Source organism: Echeneis naucrates, chromosome 11 (genome assembly GCF_900963305.1).
Source record: "Echeneis naucrates chromosome 11, fEcheNa1.1, whole genome shotgun sequence".
NCBI classification, from domain to species: Eukaryota; Metazoa; Chordata; class Actinopteri; order Carangiformes; family Echeneidae; genus Echeneis; species Echeneis naucrates.
The window spans coordinates 15509880-15529666 of NC_042521.1; the positions used below are offsets into that span (position 1 = coordinate 15509880).

At 42.1% G+C, this 19787-nt stretch overlaps 1 protein-coding gene across 1 annotated transcript in view; it reads right to left on the bottom strand.

The window, feature by feature from the left end:
* The window catches only part of LOC115051523 (hippocalcin-like protein 1), a 31938-nt gene extending 12525 nt beyond the window's left edge, over positions 1-19413 (bottom strand). Inside the window, exon 1 of the mRNA XM_029514959.1 lies at positions 18967-19413. The gene's annotated coding sequence lies outside the window, so the exon portion shown is untranslated. The remainder of the gene's footprint in view (positions 1-18966) is intronic.
* Between the last annotated feature and the right edge of the window lie 374 nt (positions 19414-19787).

The window sequence follows — 19787 nt, forward strand, 5'->3', positions numbered from 1 at the left end:
TGGTACGTGTCAGCTTTTCACAGGCCGACCAGATGAGTTGATTTTTTTTTTTTTTTCTTATGGTAACTTAAATGTTATCTTATTATCTTATGTTATTTCTTTAGAAATAATCAAAAGTAACTTATGGACTTTTGAAAATAAAAACTACAAAGTGATTTACAGAGCACTGGAAAAATCACGATGAATATAGGGATTTCAATTGACATAAGTTCAAACTATAAAACGGCTTGAAGACTGAAATACACAAAAAAAAAAACAAAAAACTAGTAACTACGAAATACAATCAATACAAAAAAAAATATCTAGATCTCTGTGGTGAAAGCTTTAATTGTTAAACTTTGATTTTCTGTGAGGATTTATTATGCAGTAAAATATTGTTTAGGATTGAGTGTAACATTAAATAGTGAGAGCTAAGAATCTACGTGGTGCAAATTTTAAGATAAAACCCTTAGAGCCTGGTGTTGAATTTGTCATTTAAGCTGCCAGTAGATGCAAGTCTGTGCCAACAATAGAATTGGATTTTTTTTTTTTTTTTTTATGAGGCCAGTTTATTGCCAAGAAACCACTCGGAAGCACCTTACAGCACATCAGTGGATCATAAAAGTAATTTAACTCAGTGAGTTGCCTTCTTTTCTCCTGGAGGAGGATTGAAGCAGGGTTCGCTGCAGATTTTACAGACTTTTGCGTAAAAACCCTCTCACACCGGGCTGGAATGATTCGTCCAGGCAGCCACGTGAAATGAGGGATATTAAAAGTGTATTGACTTGCTGCAGTTCGGGAGGTGCTGGCACCATTGCAGAGGCAGAAGACACTGGCGGACCAATATCAGGTTTTTAATAAAGGGCCTGTTAAAGCGCATCAGTCCAACTGAGGGGACACAGAAAGCATTGGAGGAAAGATTGAGATGGAGTGAGGGAAGCAGGGAGAGTGAGAGAGGGCATTAGGCGGGTCTGACGTCTAGTTTAACAGGCTTTTTTTTTCCTCTCCAGTGTTTAATGTGCTTATAAGATGAGAAAATACTGCCTTCATATCGCCTGCCAACAGCTTGGTCATTAGGGAGGAGGAGGGATGGAGTGAAGATGGATGGTGGAGGAAGAGGGTGGATGGGGTAAAAATGATATGCGGCACTAGAATCAAGCACACAGAGATGGTGCCATGTGAATAAAATGGCAGCTAAAAAAAAACAAAACAAAAACAGCAGGCATCATTGATTTTTTTTCTCCCCTTCATTCAAGTGCTTTCAGCCCCCCGTTGCATATTCTTATTTCACAGCAATCTGAGAAGCCAGACGACTTACACTGCTCATCCATTTTTCTTCTCTTTCCTTTTTAGCCCTGCTACTCTTCATGTTTTTATCTCCCTTGCCATTTTTACACCCTGCAATTTGCCTTTTATTCTCCTGGAACTCCCATCCTGATGACCTAACGCTTCTTTCCATCACACGCTGGGGAGAAATGAAAGCCCTCTATCTGAGCTCGTGTTCATTTGAAAATTTGCAGATCATTTTTCTTCCTCTCTAATGGAGTGATGATTACGACATTCAGTACTCATGTCACGGAGGCAGTGAGCGGAATATTGTGGGGTGTAAAAAGACCAAAACAAAACAGTCACATGATATACCTGGCTACACGTGGGCATGCTTTCAACGTGAGCTTGTACTTGGTCCTCTGTTGTTTGTTGCCAGTAATTTCCTCCGCTGTTATGGTGTCATCCATAAATCATGGATGGAGCGAGGAGTGAAAAATTTTCATCGCAAGTTCCTGACTCTTTCGATGTTTAACCAAAACGAAGATCACCAGCACACCATGTTGCCCCTTTGACTGGCAAAAAACATAGGAACCCTCTGGTGGCACTTTCCTGACTGGTTCATTGCAAGGTTGTGTTGCCCTGAATCAGCAGCGGAAACAGCGGACATTAGCTCTACTTCCAAAGAGCATGATGCAAAGCAAAAATGGAAAATTTGCATTTATGTTAAATCAAAGCCAGTTTCAAATTAACTGATGACTGACCAAATATTGTTCAACTGAAAGATCAATTGACTACTTGCTGCATCCTTGAACCCAGCTTTCCCAAGAGCTACAGTCATCACTGACCCCAGAGGTCTGCTCCACCTATGAGTGGACGGACTATGGCCTTTCAGATCTGACTGTCCCCATATGAAAAAGAAAAAAACAACAAAAACAGTTTTTCTTTGCCCATTCCTACTTTTTCTGACAGTACAACTCCTCAATACATCCAGAAGTGGAGAGCACCAGCAAGCACAGAATGGTCTGGAGTCAGATTCTACATGGCTGCTTTGGCCTCCCCCCGACGTCAGGAAAAATATGTGGCTGTTAAACTTCCACGTGTTAAAAGCTGCTACACTATGATCAAAAGCTAGTTGCTTCAAATGATTTCCATTATTACCTGTGAGGAAATTGGCAACACCAATGCTGCACAACAACATTCCAGCATTTCGTATTGTACACATTGCCTGTTTCTAGTGGGACTCTCCAGTGAAAAGCTGCAGGACAGTTCTTCTTCGGTGCTTTAGAAGAATAATGGCAAAGACAAAATTATTTTTGAAAAATAATGTTTGTAAGAATGAAAGTACAAACATTAGCTGTTAGTTTAACGTCAGCAATTACAAATTCCACAGTACTGTAACTGCATGGACATCCAACTAACTAAATGCTATGTGTAGCCATGTTCCTTCTAAAGAGTGCTTTTCCTTACACCAACTTCCCCACTTTCTGCCCTTAGTCCCACTTTTAGCCTACAAAGAGGCTGCTGATCAATCAAAGGTCATGTGGACAGAATTAACAGCAAGGATGAGTTGTAGAGCAGGTAAAAGTTTGGAGGGATTGATGAAGACACAAGGAGTCAGAAAGAAAAAAGACGTTAATGGAGTGGTTAAAAATAAGAATGAGGACTGGTCCTCAGTGTGGAGCTCTGTCTCCCCTGCTGCACTCAGAGTGTTTTCAGAGCATGTCCAAATTCTGATAATAACTCTCTGTCAAACAGGGAGCACACAGGTACTCCCATATTCACACCTGCATGCATGCACACACACACACACACTTTATAGTGACAGCACAGCATGATGTAGAAAGTTTCCATTTTCTTTTATAGGCCTAATGTGAAAGGGAAAGAGAAGGATGTGATGAAGTAACATTTAAGGTCACATAAATGCAGAGGGCTTAAAAGGCTTATGTGTTATTGACTTCAGAAGCAGGATGAAGGACAGACAGACAGACAGACAGGAAAGCATGGGGCCCAAATAGTCTTTTTTGAGTGTGGTGAGATAACTACCAATGGAAAAAAAAAAAAAAAAAAAAGAGATTATTACAATAAAATTGATAAAAGGATTTGCACTGTCCTGTTCTCTTGAATAAGGACTCTCCATTTTCAAAAACACTGAATATTGGATTATCTTTTACTGCACATGGATCAAACATGTTCAACAAGTTAGTCTCATGAGGTGCAATTATTTATTATTTTCATCATTACTCACTCCATTGCTTATGTAAGTAATCAATTCAATGTTTGGACTACAAACCATTGAAATATATATAAACTATTGAAATGATAAAGTGAATATAGTCATCAATTTATTTTATTCTAATCAATCATTCAGCGTTATTGCAGCAACAATTTTATTATTACATCATACACACTTAATAACGGGCATAAAATGTCAGAGAGAACTGGCCTCTTAATTGCTGCATGAATTTATTCCACCAGTTGTCAAAAGATGGTTAGAAAAACTCTGGAACCGGGGAGCCATTTTGTGCCACCTGCTGGTTGGAATTGCAACAACAAAACCGAAAATTTCTGAACAGAATGACATCCTGTAGCATGCGATAAAGCACCAGCATCATACCAAACAAATCTCCCGCTGGAGCCTCTGAAACCTTTCCTTCAGGCCCCGCAGAACATCAGCAGCAGGGTTAGGGTGAACTCTGACCTCTGACCTCCATCTGGGAGGAGCCTGACCTCATTCATAATAGGGAGGGCAAAGCTATTTCCATCTGGGTCACACAGAAGCAACAATCTTCAGAATATGACCGAACGCTTCCACGCAGCGCGAGTGTTGCCACGTATCCATTACCCAAGCAGCACCATACAGCACCATACAGATCCAGATCCATCCAGCACCCTGAAGTCACACACATAAATCCATCCTTACATGTGTCTGTGGGGAATAAGATAGTTTGTGTTAATAGCTTTCTTGGCACTGGACACATCATTCATGTTCCTGTTAATCACGGACCCGTGTCTCCGTCTGTGCAGCACCTGAATACAGATACAGCTAAAAGATTCGGATCACGTCAGTAGCATGCCACTGCTCCCCAATCAGGCAAAGCACACAGCTTTCTTCTTTGGAAATGATGTCCTTCACAAAAAGAGAAAAAAAAAAAAAAAAAAAAAAAAAACTATCTGCTTGGGCTGTTTGATCTTTACATACACAACATACACATGTGCAAATAGGGCAGCATGCAAGAATGAATGATGCACACATATGGCAAGGGAGAAATACAAACCAGTCATGCCAGAGGGGAGCGAGGATATTCATTGATGTCATATTTAAATAATATTTTTCAAGACGAGGGACTTGTGTAAAGGCTCCTTGAAGCACATCCTTATGAAATATTTACACTGTGAAGATCTTCCTCACAGTTGGTAACAAAAAAAAAAAATTTGCTGTGTAGCCAGCACATTCATTAAAGAGTTCAATCTTTTATCTGCTGCATTCATACGTATGCGAGGCATTTCTGCAGTGTTCAATTAAATTGGACATTTGCATTTGACAATAACAAATGCACACTGAACTCCAGTATGAGTCGAATTCAAAAGCAATATGCTTTAAAGATGAACACTCAGAAAAATACAGTGAATGCAGCAGGACACTAGCACAGCATGGTGTGCATTCATAAAGACCACCGCATTGTTTTGGTTGCAGCAGGAAATTAAGCATTTCCTTTGGTGCTGCTGCTCTGAGAAAGACTGGCGCTCGCTAGACATACGGCCCAGGTCAGCGGTGCATCTGTCAGTGCATTCACAGCAGGAGGGGGGCGGGGGGGGGGCCGAGGGCGCTTGAGCTAGCTTCCCAACTGTAGCGCGCCATGTGTTTGTGTGGGAAGGGTGCGGAAAGGGAAGGTTAGAGGAGACGAGTCGAGTGTCTGCACAGTTGGTGCATCAAAGGGAGTCGAGCTACTACATTAGGCGATCACGCCATATGATGAAGAGAAGGAGAGATAAGAGCAGCACAAAGATGCAACAAAGCAAAAGGAAACAGCGATGGATAATCACTGTCCCACTCGCTCTACCTTCCTCCGTCTCCACACAAGGCCCGGGTGTAATAATATATAAAAAACATCCATAGAGTCTGGTGCACACTGAGCAAACTGAAGACAGGAAACTCAGCTGCTCAAACGGGCAGCCTATGGTATCAGCAGTAGCCTGACTCCCACGGGGAGGGTACAGACACAAGTTCGCTCCCCCTGACAGCTTGACCTCAGCTGCTGAGCTTGTCCCAGAGTGTGTGAGATCTTCTAGAGTACATGGATATTTTTAGATGACCATTGAAGACACATGTACTGCTCTGTGTTTTGAGATAATCCAACAAATTGTCATTTGTCTTTGCATTTTAGCTGCTCGGCCCCAAACAAGACCAAACATGACTAAAATATTCCGTCGTTGTTTCCTTTACCACTGGCTGAAGTAATAAACCATTGTGTTGTTTTTTTGAAGAAAAAGAAAAAGAAAAAAAAAATTAAGCTTACACCACATTCCTACTGAATTCAATCCAAATCATAATCTGAACCCTGATATGAAGCTAGCTTCATGCTAACAGCCGTAGAGTGCAGGTATCATGGTAATCCTGTGGATGAAGGCTGGATTATAGGAAGATTATTGGAGCAGCTCTCAGCATTGATATGGGGTCCATGCTCATACTGTGCATAAATCAACCAAATTAAGAATCTCTCTCAGATTCATGGTGTCGTTCATTGTCTTGTTTTTTTTTTTGTTGCATTTTGTGATAGATTTACTGTTTGTAACAAAACTTCCTATGCTGCTTCCGCTGCTGATGATCAGTGTCAGTTTGATAAATAAAACTTGTTTGAATTCGCTCATGTCTTTCAATACTTTTCAGTCCCAAGGCCGGTTGAATGTTGTTGCCAGATCAGTGTCTATCAAATGTGATTAAACCACACAACACAGTTTTTATGACTATAGATTAGTTCTTGGGTGTGAACACCTTGATAAACAATATCTGAGAATATGATCAAAAAGCTGAATGTGAAACACTGAACTACCTCAAGTATATTAAATTTCCGTCGGCCATTTCAGTTTCTTGAAACCAGAAGAAACTATATTTGGAGAAGGAGAAGCTGAGGAGGAGTGACGGCTGGATCTGACCTGATCGTCAGGTAGGTTGTCATGTGTAGTACAATCTGTCAATCACAGTAGTCATGCCCTAATCCATCCCCTGCCTTATGGTCTATTTTCCTCTAAAATATGAACATCATGTTGAACTGAAAAAAAAACAAAAAAAAAAAACACTTAAAATTACAGAATGAGACCATGAACACATTAGGAAAGCATTCACTGAGCCAGTAAATTAAGTGAGAGGTGGTGCCGTTCTCACGTAAACTTCAATTCAAATCAGATTTATTTTTACAACTAGAGGAGTCGCCCCCAGATGGCCATTACATAGACTGCAGGTTTAAAACTCTTCTCCATTAGGTTCACGTTCCAGACCCAGTCTGCATCTGCTTTTACAGACAGTCTGTGGATAGAATGTTTTCGGGTGTTTTTTCCTCACTTAATCATGAATAAATTATACACACACACACACACACACACACACACACACTGAACCAATGAAATTTGGCTTTCATTCCAACTGTAGTTTCTGTTTTTACAATAAAGTGCAACTGGGGACAATTGCTAGTGTGAAGGAAAAAAAAAAAAAAAAAAAAAAAAGTGTATTCAGCCTCTTCCCGGACACACATAAAATTGTTGAAGTTATAATTGACATTCTGTCTGAGAAAACTGATTACTAAACAAATCTGTATGCTCAGGGGTCAACACTGCAGCTATTCCTGCTGCTGAGGAGAATCCATATATAGTTCCATCTTTAGGTGCAATCGATCTGCTGACACACAACAGCCGTCTCCCCTATCCTCTTACTATCCGCTCCTTTTTCTTTTCCTCCCTCCCTCCTCCATCTCCTCAGACCATCTCCAGTGTCATTTTGTCATTTTCAACAGCCCTTGATCTTTGCTAAACGCCCTGGGCCTGGCTTGGTGCTGCCTGAGCTCCCCTGGCGTCACTGCACTAGATCTTTCTGTCCTGCTCCTGCCAATGTAAACTGGCATCGGGACCGCTAGAACATAGCCCCCTGGCCTTTCTCCTTGTTACTAAACTAACCCAAAAGTAGGTTCAGATGCATAGTGTGCTGGGACACATGAGAGCAGTCACAATGTCCTGGTTTCACTGCCTGGCTCCTTGGACAAGATATCAAAGGCATAACGGAGGCTGAGGGCAGGCAGTCTTTAATACCCCGCACATTACCACGAAGGGTTCCAGCTTTCAGCAACAATGCAAATGCTATCATTCAGCAAGTTAATCATCAGAAAACGTATTCTCTGAAGGCCAGTTTGGACAGCTGTTATTCCAGTGTACATGCTTTTATAAGGGAAGGTTAAACAGGACACTGAATCAAACCTCTCTTCTTTCAACCTGCCAACAGTATCACGTTGCCTGGGAAGTGAATTGACCCATATGCGCTGAGCGCTTAAAGGGTTACTGTATTGGATTTTAAGCTCTCAAAGGGCCCTGAAAAAGGCAACATCCTCCACCAAGAGGCCTCCAGGGTGAAGGGCTTTCGAGGCACCAACGTGTATTTTAGCTCATGTCCCAGAGCAGCATGCTGCGCCGGAGCCACATGCACCCATCTGCACACAGTCGCAAAAACACACACTGTGGAAGGGACACACACTTCCTAAGATGAGGATGGTAATTATTCTCCCAGCATGAACTTCCTTCCTTTGTTGCTGGAGGCAATTATTCACTCATTCAGGTCAAGGATTCTTCTCTGATGGGAAATTAGTTGTAAAAAAAATAAAAAAATAAAAAAATGACAGACAGCTACATGGCCATTAACAGTTTGATGAGCTATGGCACTTCACATTTATTTATCCTAAGTGAGTACAATTTTTTGTTTTTAAAATGATCATTTGCCATTGTTTTATTATGATCAAGAACAAAGGTTTAGACTTCAAAGAAGCACAAAGCTGATTGTGAGGTCAAGCTTCACTTAAGTTTTAGTGCAGATTTACAATGCTAAATCTAAATGGGTCACATCAAACAAAGGAGTCCTTACTTGCTACTAATAACACTACTTCCAAAATGTATTTTTTATTTTTAAGAGAGTGCAAGAGAGATATGTGGGGGGAAAAAATTGATCTGGCAATATCAAAATAATAATTCAGAAATGTGAAAATGGACAATTATATTTTCCGAAATGTTTAAAATCAGATTTAATCAGTAAATAACTTCAGTTTCTGGCATCAAACAGAACATATTAGTAAGAAAAACTAATTCCTAAAACCAATTCTTCCAGTGTTTTAGCACTAATTGAAAGAATTTGTCACTTTCAGAAATAACCCTTCCCTGTCTTGCTTATAGCGAAACTAAATCCATCTTATTTAGCGAAACTAAATAAGATGGTGCGCTGCTTTAAAATGTTGCAGAGGCGAGGAATTGTGGAATGACATTTTCTCCTCCTTTTTCTAAAGTAAAGCCCAGAGTTTTCTAGGTTAAAGGAGCTAAGAAAGCATATGTCTAGTCCGCATCATGTCTGCTGCTTAGATACTTCTGGGGCATTTCATTCAAGAAACCACCAAAGCAAAACATTTTTAATTCTACAGCAACCGATGTGACTCTAAGGCAGTCAAACTGTCCTTCTGCATTTAATAGGTGGTTCTGTTCTTTTCAGAGCCATGATAGAGTGTACGATTCTTGCTACAGCCACTTCCTGTTTGTAGTCGATTGCTTTGGATGTGTGACAGTGCTAGGCTTCACATACTTGCTTTGTACATTTGTAAAAAGACAAACAAACCAAAAAAAAAACAACAAAACTCTTTGAATAACTCACCTGAAACTACGTATATTTTAGCTAACACTAAAAGTATTTAGACATTTCATTCAGACTAAACGATTTATCCCAGAGACAGTCACCAGAAGTGGATTTTGCAGTATTTGACAAAACCTTTTGTGAGTCACACGAACTTAATGAAGTGACGCAGGACAAATATCAGGCTTGTTCTTTTTCTTTCTTTTAAGAAGCAGACCAGCGTTTGTGATGAGGTAGAAATGCTACAGAGAGGATGGTGAGTAAGAACAAAAGACAAAGCGCTGATGGTGTGACGAAGCAGACGAGGGGAGGCGGTGGCATCAGTCTTTTCCAGCTGCTTGCTAGCACACACAGATGACAAGGTTACAACCTTTCTGCCTCTTCCATTTTGTCTTCCTCCCTCTGTCTTTCCGTTTCATTTTCAGACACTCCCTGATTTGCTCAACTCCCTTTTCCACCCAGCACATCTATACTGCAGGCGATTGAAAAATACCAGCACAGTCTATGGTCCTATCCTCCACTTCATCTCGCATCCAACAAGTGACCCTCACGCTTCCTTCAAAGTGACTCAAAGTGTTTTGAATGAGTCTATCAAAATAACCACAACTTTGGCCAGGGTTGTGTTTACAATCCATGTATGTGTAGGTGGACTGTTGGTGTGTGTTTGCCATTGTGGTACATTTTCCCATAGCATAATAGTTACAAATATTATTTCTCAGCCAATTGGACGCCGTTCTTTTGCACCCTGTACATTAAATCATAGTTTTTACGTAACACAAAATTGGCCTGAGAAGATCCACAAATCCTTTTGGTGTGTTGCACTTGGTGATTACAATGACTGGGGCGCTGATTTATATCCCTGCAGCAGAAGTGAAATCTGTGTGTGTTGGAATAACAGGCCTGGGTGCTCTTGCTTAAAAGTCATCACATTAGTATAAGGCAATGGACGTTGCGCTCTAAAATACTTACATAAAAGGGGATTTAGTCTCCACTTCGCTTTGGCAGAACCATAATCTAACTCTCAGCCAGCCTTGCTTATTTTGTGCAACTTCTCTCTGACCTGGGAAGATTTGATCTAATGCAGCTGATGACACATCTCGGCATCTGCAGCAGGTTTCAGCTTGAAAGGAGGCTTTTTGAAGGGTTAGGGTCGGGAAATGTCAGACACTGTGACGGTATTTAAAGAGTGGAGCTGGCATAATGTTAAGTCAGTGTCAAGAACATATTGGAAAAGGTACTGAATGAGGCAGGGACATGCGGTGTATGAGCGTGGGAATGTCATGCTTCATTGAGGTGTTCCGAGAAGTGACTGGAAAAGGAAGCCACGCCGCACAACCACCTTGCCATGTTACATCTGTCTAATTTTGCACACTTCCTGCACAGGTAAAGAGAAAGAGAAAAGTCAGTGAGAATTTCCCTTTCGCAGGTGATCGTGTTGCAGTGGCAGAGGCCCGCGAGTTGTATGATGGAGATACCCCCACAATGCAATGCAGTGATTTATGCAGTGCTGGCGTGTGGCACTCGCTCTGGGCTCAGATGGAAAGATCACACGTTAAGACAACTCTTCCTCTGGCTCAAAGACTCTCCTGCTCTTCCTCCTCCCTCCTTGTCTCCTGCAGGCTCAGCTGTGAAGTTCACACATCAGTCTGCTGCTACTGAGCAGCCTCCCTCTCATTTCTCATTTCTACCACAGGGCTTTGGGTTACTAGTGGTGGATGTGTGATTCTTTACCTTGGTGAGGAAAATTTTTGTTGTATTTTCTTATTTTAGCACTTCATAATTTACCAGTTCACAGTGCAATATGCTTAAACAAGACCTCCAGAACATCACTGAGTGAGTGACTATTACAACATTTCACTCAGGTTGAATCATAAACAGCAGCAGAAGAAAAAGTAATTAACCCTTAGCTGTATTATACATAAATATGGCCTTCATCAATATTGCAATAATGGATATTGATCGTGAAGTCAAATAGATGAAACCAATATGAAGGTGCAGATTAGAGCTCAGATATCATCAGTCTGGAGCTGGAAAAATTATTTAGTTCAAGGACTAATCAAAAAAAAAAAAAAAAAAACGCAATACAGAATATTCATTGAGGTAAGAAGAAGCCAGACTGATGAAAATCCCTTTTTAGGAATCAACGATGCACAGTCTCCAAAACAACACCACTGGGAAAGTGGTTTGTGGACTGATGTAACTTAATTTGAAGTGTTTGGAGAGAACATGCAGCACAACAAATGGCACCGTATAGCAGCATGAAAACATTATCCGAACTCTGAGTTACTGTGAAGGGATCTGCTTTGCAGCCTCAGGTCTGGACAGCTTGCCATCAGAGAAGGGGATAAAGGATCCTATGGGATAAACCCACGGGGTGTCTGGCCACCAGCTGAAGCTCAATAGAAGCCGGGTGATGCAGCAGGTCAATGCCCTAACCGTCAGAGTAAATCCATTACAGAATGGATAAAAACAAAACAAAAACAAAGCCTAAATCTGCTCAGTCAGAGCCTGACTTTAACCCCATGGAAATGCTTAGGAATGACCCAAAGACAGCGGTTACCACCGGGCCTACTGCTGCCAAAGAAGGTTCAACCAGTTAAGGCAAAGAGTTCATCACCACTGAATGTCTGATGGGAGTTATTGATGAATATATATATAGATGTTCATTGTGTATCATATGTGTTGCAATTCATTTCTGACTGAAAATGCATCATACAAAAGGACATACAGAAGCATTTTACAACAATATTTTTGTAATCATTAACCACGTAAATCCTGTTTGTCTTATCTCCACGCTGCAGCAAACTAGCTTTTGACCATCTGACAAAAATGGAATATTGGTGAAAAAGTCTGCGTTGCATATACGCCCTGTTCATGTTGTTGTTCTCTTTGTTAGTGTAAAAGCACAGAAAACTAGCCTGCCATGCTAAATGGAGGATTGCTAAATGCCAAAAAAAAAAAAATTTTTGGACTCATCGATGGGAGAAAAATTATGTGAAGGGTGTGAAGAAAGAACAATGTGAAAAAGCTGTTCTAAACAGATTCTAAAGTGTAAAGTCACCACAGTTGCCTTGATGTGAGGCAGCACAGGCGCCACAATTGAAAATGCCGTTAATTAGATGTCATTCATTACACATTTTACCATTAATTAGGATTACTAGATTGTGCCCTAATTTGGTTACAAAGTTTTATACGTTAATTCTTGTTTGTTGAAATTGTGGGGATTTTGTCTAAAGTCTGTACTCGACCACATGTAACATCTCTGCCTTTTTACAAATTATGTTGGGCTTTTTCAGTTCATATCGATATCAGCCATTATCAGTTTGTCATTATTGATCTATACTGTGATCTACGTATTCTGTGGAATGCTACTGAAAAACATTAAGCCAAATATAAAACAACATGTTGTGTATTATCGGCTAGCTCAGAGCCAAATGAATATGGAGGATATAACATGAGTGAGACAACGCTGTCTACAGGGTCATAATAACAGTTAAGATATCCTCTGATGAAGTCAAACAGAAGGATAGCTGTGTTTACAGTTGTTACCGTAGATCTTGTAGACATACATGATTAACAGTTGCTTGTATCACAAATTACACCTTTCTGTGTAATTCCCACACAGGTAGAAACCCATGAATTAGGATACTGGTATTTAGGAAAGCTCAACAAGTTCGACGCTTGTACCTGACTCTTTCATTTATTTCCCCTTTAATTTTTGTCCATTTACCAGCTCCTCTCCCCTCCATGTAGTCGCAGCAGCACAGCACTGAACGGTGACAGCATAGGACTCCGTCAGTGTTTGCACTTGAGCTACCATCTACTCTATTTTGATCTGCTAACAGTACTCTGCTAAGGATCTACCATATGCACATGACAGAAGCTTTTTACTGCTGACAACCAACCTGCTCCTCCCAGGCGGTGAGAAACATGGAGGAAAATGAGATTGGGTTGTTGACCTGAGTGCAGGGTTCATGTGATCCTGTTCAAAACTCAGACTTAAACATAATTCCAGTCCAGGTTCTGCCACATCTGGAGGGTTTATGAAACTATACTGTGTTTAATCAGGGTAAACAGTATTATTCTGACAAAAACAGTGTGAATTCTCTGCCTACTGAGCAAAATCAGGCCACTGCTGACAGGTCAGCCAAGATCACAGCAACACAAAGAAAATGAACAAATGAGAACATCCCAGATGGATTCAGCTGACTTCCTTACTTCTCATCACAGGGCATTCTTATGCAGCTTTAAGAGTCTGTTACAGCTGGTCCTGGTAACTATGGAACAACGATTAAATAAATATTAGTGAGTAAATAGAATGAATTCTTGTGCGATAATACCAAAAACTATACCAAATGTATTTTGTCGGACTGGCAGTGATTCATTTCAACTTTGGTGTATCCTCACAACACGGGCCAACTTGCAAATTGATTTGACAGTCCTGACCTTTGAGGGAACAGGGACCCGGAGAGTCTTAAATGGAGCCATCGTTTTAGCTATGTTGGGCAGTCCAATTATATAAAACTGCCCTGTCAGAGAATAAACTGCTCCACAGACAAGAGTCGAGTTAATTGTGGCATGCAGTGGAAAGATGTTCCCATGAGTTAAACTGATCAGCTCCAGTTGAGAGCACATATTGTCACCAAGCATCATTTCTTTTGAGAGTTATGTAAACAGTTTATTTGAGCAGCGTTTGGTCGGAGCTGGCACTTCCTTTATCGTCTGTCTTCAAGACCGGCCCTGTCGAAAATCATGTTTCTTATCTAATATAAAGCCATAATATGAATGAACGTAAGCTGCATAATTGAACTGCTGTGAACCAAAGAGTCTTATAAAATGGATTCAGCCATCCATATGACACAAACCTGGTGCCTGTTATTCTAACTGTTATGATGTGTCATCAGTCAGGGCCAGACTTGGGCTCAAACATGAGGCTGACTCGCTCAGTTTCCTCATTAACCGTGTTCATACTCCTGGTCAACCGGATGTAAGCACCTGTGGCGGGTGGGGTTCAATGTCTGATCAAGAATTTTTAAATTAACCAAAAAGCCTGGATTAGCTTCCAGAGCCTGTTTTATCAATCAATTAATATAAGTTGATCCACATTTGTGTTGCTAAGCTGTGAAAAAAAAAACAAAATCCAAAAACAAAGAGGTGGATGTAAGAGGTGGACTATTAGGCAGTGAACATGGACACAATCATCATCAGTTAAGAATATTAAAAATATCATGCTTTATGAGAAAGGAAATGCATTAAAGACTAAATGTAAACAAACTTGTTTGATTTCCAGAAAACTACAAGCCCTTTTACGGAAGAATTTTAAATTGATTATTTTATGCTGCTAGAAACAAAAGTCATGTCCACAGTCTAATAACTCTTACTCTCTGTGCGCCTGCCCAGCTCTGTCAGTCAGACACGGAACACCCTTGATGACCAACTGAGATTCCAGTAAACAGCAGCTTTAGCACTGATGCATAAACAGCAGAGAATGCCAATCCAATTAGTCAGTAACTACTGTAACCATTGATTCAAATTGATTTAATCGATTAATTTGAATTTGTAGGTTAGATGTCTTTTGAATGAAAATCAGTTTTCTCTTTACCTTCCACTGCAACGCTCACCTTGGGCTCCCGTAGTTCAGATCAAGCTGAGTTTGTTGTTATCCGATGTGATTCGCACAAGCGCAATGAATATGCAGTTGGTTCCGCCATCTTAGCATGCTATCTACGGCAACTCCAAAAAGGTACTTTTTTTTTTTTTGCCAGTAGGGAAAATAAAAAGAATAGATAAATGAAAATAAAACCAAAACTTATTTTGAATCATTTCTTTGTCATTTTAATTTGTTTTTAGAAGGATAAAGAATATATTCAAATCATAAAACGAGTTGGGTGTGAAAAGAGATTTCATTTTTAAGCCATATCACCCAGCCCTAGCTCACAGCTCTATAATAATAATAGGTTGCTACATGATTGCACCAGCAGCAGAGAAATGAGTCTGCAGTCATTACAGCTGCTTGTAAATGCATCTGAGCCAGCCGGCGCCAGATCGATTTTTCTATTTCTGATTGGCCCTCTGCTATTGCCCAGAGAGGCAGCTGGGGGGGAAGAGGGAAAGGGTGAGTGCTGACTTTAATTGATGCTGTCACAGTATGAAGCAAGTTATAATTTTTCACCCTGACCATTTTACCTCACCCTTTTCACTGTGGCAATACAACTCAACTCGCCAAAATATATACATCTCAACAAATAGAATTACAAGCACAATATCCACCACTCTGTTTATATTTTTCCAGCAGAGGCGGAGACACAGCTGGTGGTTATTTCAATGCTCAAGGGGCAAGCAAGGGTTGAGAACTGAGAGTGAAACTCTTGAGGAGTGGAGAGTGAGGGGATTAGCATGAAATAAAAAAAATATTTTTTATGCCTACTGTATAGAATCTTAGAGTGAAGGGACCAATTAAAGAGCTCTTACTACTCTGGGAGCCATTTAAAATGGGCCGAGCGATGCAAGAACAGCTAAAAAAAAAAAAAAATAAATAAATCATAATGAAAGAAGATTAAAGGCATTTCAACCATGGGCAAGAAAGGATTGGATGACCAAGTGGGAGAGGTGCAGGAATAAATATTGTGAGAAGGTGAGAGGAGGAATGTTAGGCCCTGGGAGGGAAGGGAAAGATGGCAAAAAGAGCAATGCTTCTGAGATTTGATCTCAACAGGTACCGGTAAAGTATGTGGTGAATGTGTGTTTTCCACCACGCCTTATCAGTTGAGAGCTGCGTACACACATACACTCTTTTCTTCCCCCTGACTTCATTAGTCAAACCACATGCCGAGCTCTGGGAGTAATTGGCTGCCCTTTCAGCGTCCTAATGGCTAGAGGAGAGGAACGGAGAGGAGAAGAGAGAAGAGGAGAGGACAGGAGGTGAACAGTGAACTCATTTTTTTTTTTTTTTTTTTTTTTTTAAACCACCACTCTGGAGTTGTTTTATGGCTTGCTTTTTCATGATTTCTTTCATCCATTTCCCCCCCTCGTTTTAGTCCACTGCACTTGATTGGATTCACCGGAGACACAGAGTAACTACACCACCTTACTGTCACGTTGCATAAACTTCTGATTTGTTCAGACTCATTTAAAAGCAAATGATCACTATCTCAGGGTTCACTCATATGCTATTCTCAATCGAGCATCACCTCGTGGTTCAAAATCTTTGGTTTGGCTTCCAGCATGTTCAACCCCCGCAGAGCTGCTTCTCCGTCAACCTTATCATGGGCATCATCAGACTGCATGTCCGACGGGCAGGAGATGCCCCTCCCCGGTAGGATCAGGGCAGATTATAGGACTGACAGCCCGCATGGGAAACGCAGACCTTGTGTCAATCCACGCAAGCCACATCATGCTCATCTCGCTCCCCTACGTATGAAAACACAGCCACACGGAGAGTAGGCTGACCAGGAAACACTCCTCAGATTTAACAAGTTAACTTCAGTTTACTCATCATGAGGAATAAGTGAAAGCAGTTGTGTAATGCCCTCTGCGCTCGTTTAAGGAGATTTTCGAGTGATGAACTCTCTGGGGTTATTTTGGCAAAAGCTTGAGACAATTTTTTTTTTCACAAACATCCCTGACTGCATCTAATACATGATTTTGTATTTCATGCAGTCAGGGTGGGTCAGGTGAAAGATGCAATTATGTCGCAGTCATGGTTTCTCTGCCTCTGTGGGCTAAATTTTGAGCTGACTGTCCCCCCTTAAAATGTCGAGGTAATAAAACTTTGAGAAACTATGGCCTCAGTAGTCCTGAAATTCGACTTCAGGTTTTTGTAACAACCTTCAGTCAGAAATGTCACTTTTAAGATGTAATGCTACATTTTGCTCAAAGCAAACAAAATTACCATTTACTAAGCTGATTTGCTAAGACAAGCCTGGAGGCTTCATGGTTTCATGTGAAAGATTTCACTTGTTTTCCTGGAAGAAAATGGGGGAGGGGGGCCTCCGTTGTGTTGTGCCTGTGTTTGTATCCCATGATCCACTGCAGGCCTATGTTCACATGATAGTATTTAAAAAAAAAAAAAAAAAAAATGAACAAACCTAATTCAAAGTGACTTTGAGGTTGTGCACTTATGTATTGCGCGCAGTCGTGCAGTTGGGGCATCTTGTCAAGAATTTCCACCATCATACAATGGCAAGGTCGTCTATAAGAGCAACGCTGCATTGTTCCTGTAGGAGCCTATGGTGAAAAAAACAGAAACAGTACACTGCACACAGTGGAGAAGGGCATGAAACAGAGAGTAAGTGATGATAATGAAACCACTTCCCTCTCTCTTACCACCTGCCACAATGGCACAGACCTTGGCTACTATATCTATAATTTGAAGGATGATTAATGCTTCAGGGTTAAAACCTCTGCTAATGTGTATACAAGTTATGAGTGGGCCTGTGAGTGTGTGCGACCGAGTCTGTTTCTGAGCCAGAGTGACTGAGGGAGTAGTGCACCAGAAAAAACATTTATCTTCTTATGTAACAACTAGACCAGCGCATGCAGGCTAAACACTGCCTCTTCCCACCAAAACATCAGCAGGGGGACAGTGGAACCCGAGCGACCTAAGCTAAATGTGTCTCCGTTCCTGCGGCCACTGTGCACTACACTCCCGACTGGCGTAAGGTCAGACCCCACAACAGCCACAATACTGGGCCACATTTTACACAAGTCCACACTTCTTGGTGCGCGAATGCCAAGCCTGACAGAAACCAGTTACACGAAAGGAGTATATCCAAGTTTGGGTGTCGTTTAGGAAAAAAAAAAAAAAAAAAAAAAAACGGCGGGCCAAATGCATCAGTTGACGGTAGCACAGGGCCTGAATCTGTTGTGCTTTGGCTTGCTGTGTCAAAGAAAAGGAGAGCGGAGGTCGTACACAGCTCAGCGACAGCTCATCAAAGATGGCACGTTGTACAGGCAGATAGCCAACTGGCCCGTCTCTGATTTTATTTATGTAGTCCCATCACTCACTGTCAGCCAACACTCAGTCACACACACAGCACACAATCTGTACGGATGAAATGTTCAATCATATGTTATGTATAATACATAATTCATAGAGTCTATGAAGGCGTTGGATCATTACACTTCTGGGAGTAAAAGAACATAAACTCACTGCTTAAAGTTAACATGCACAATCCCACAGCCTGTCAGCGTGTAAAAGGTCCACTAGGCTCAGTGTACTTCAGCGCACACACAGCCTGGGTAATTACCAGAGAAGAAATAATAACTGCTTTCCTCTTCCTATTTTCGCTGAGACTCAGCAGGACACCTGCACGGTCCAGCTACTGTACCACCTTCCTCTCATTCCGATTGTCCCGCTTTGAGATCATTCATAAAAAAAAAAAAAAAAAAAAGGACAGGCCTGTGCCGCTGTCACACCATTGGCTAAAAACACATTCATTCTTTTTCTTTTTTCTTTTTTCATATTTCTGCGAGTTTTTGAACGCCCATTAGCTGAAACACAATGACTGTGATCCGGAGAGGGAAACGCAAAGTATCTGTCTCGGTGCAAAGAAACTCAGTGCAGGAAGTGTGTGTCTGTGTGTGTGTTTGTGTGTGTTTGTGTGTGCGTTGGGGGCTTTCAGATCACACACTCCCGGCTGTGCTGAAGGCTACTCGGCGGGTTATTGTCAACGCACAGCCGGAATCCGCGCCATTTCTGCGGGTGAACAAAGCCGCAGGAACGCCCAGGGAAAACGAGAGAAAACATGAAGCCGATGGATCTGTGTCGGATCAACATCTGCGGTGTGTGTGTGTGTGTGTGTGTGTGTGTGTGTGGCGGCTGTCAGCCCGCCTTCCCTTACCCGATAAAGCAGATCCAGCCTCGGTGCAGCTGGGGGATGAGGTCGAAGGGGGGGAGGGGGGGGGTGGCTTGTTGTTCCTGGGGTGTCCCTGCTCCGGTTCACCGCGGGCTGGCGCGCAGGAACGCCGGGCTCGCTCTACAACGCTTCTCCCCTGCCTGCCCCCACCTTCACTCCGGGAGGCTGGTGGTGCTGGACCGCTCGAGCTTCTCCGTCCGGCCGGTCGCCTCTCCGCCTGCTCCTCAGTGCACACTCACACACTCACACACAGACTCACACCGACCGGCTGACTGAGCGGCGCTTGGTGGCTACAGCAGCCGAGCCCCGCACACCATGTTAGTATAGCGCGGGATGTGCTGCGGTGCGGAGCGGCTGCTGCCGGAGACTCCTCTCCTCTCTCCTCCAGGGGCCGGGACGGGACGGCAGCGGAGGACAGCGTGTTAAAGCGGTGTGAGCCGGTGGAGTGGATTTAAATGGGGGGGGATGGTGTCGCCTGGATTACGTGGTAGGGGTTTAATTAGATAGCGCTGCGCCTATTGGCACCGACGTTGCGCACAGCCCTCCTCCTATTTTTCCTCATCCTGTCTCACACACACACACACACACACACTGAGACAGATAGATGTGTGTGTGCCACAGCAGAGAACGATGGTGCACCCAGCCCCGTGTATAATAATCTAGCTCACTGCGCCACATGTCTGTTGACAGTGATTGGCGATGAGGACCTCACAGGGGTCACAAACAAGAGCGTTTACTCCAGCTGCAATCCCCACTATACACAAAAATAACCCACTATGCCCTTGCTTATTGCAACACAGCATAAA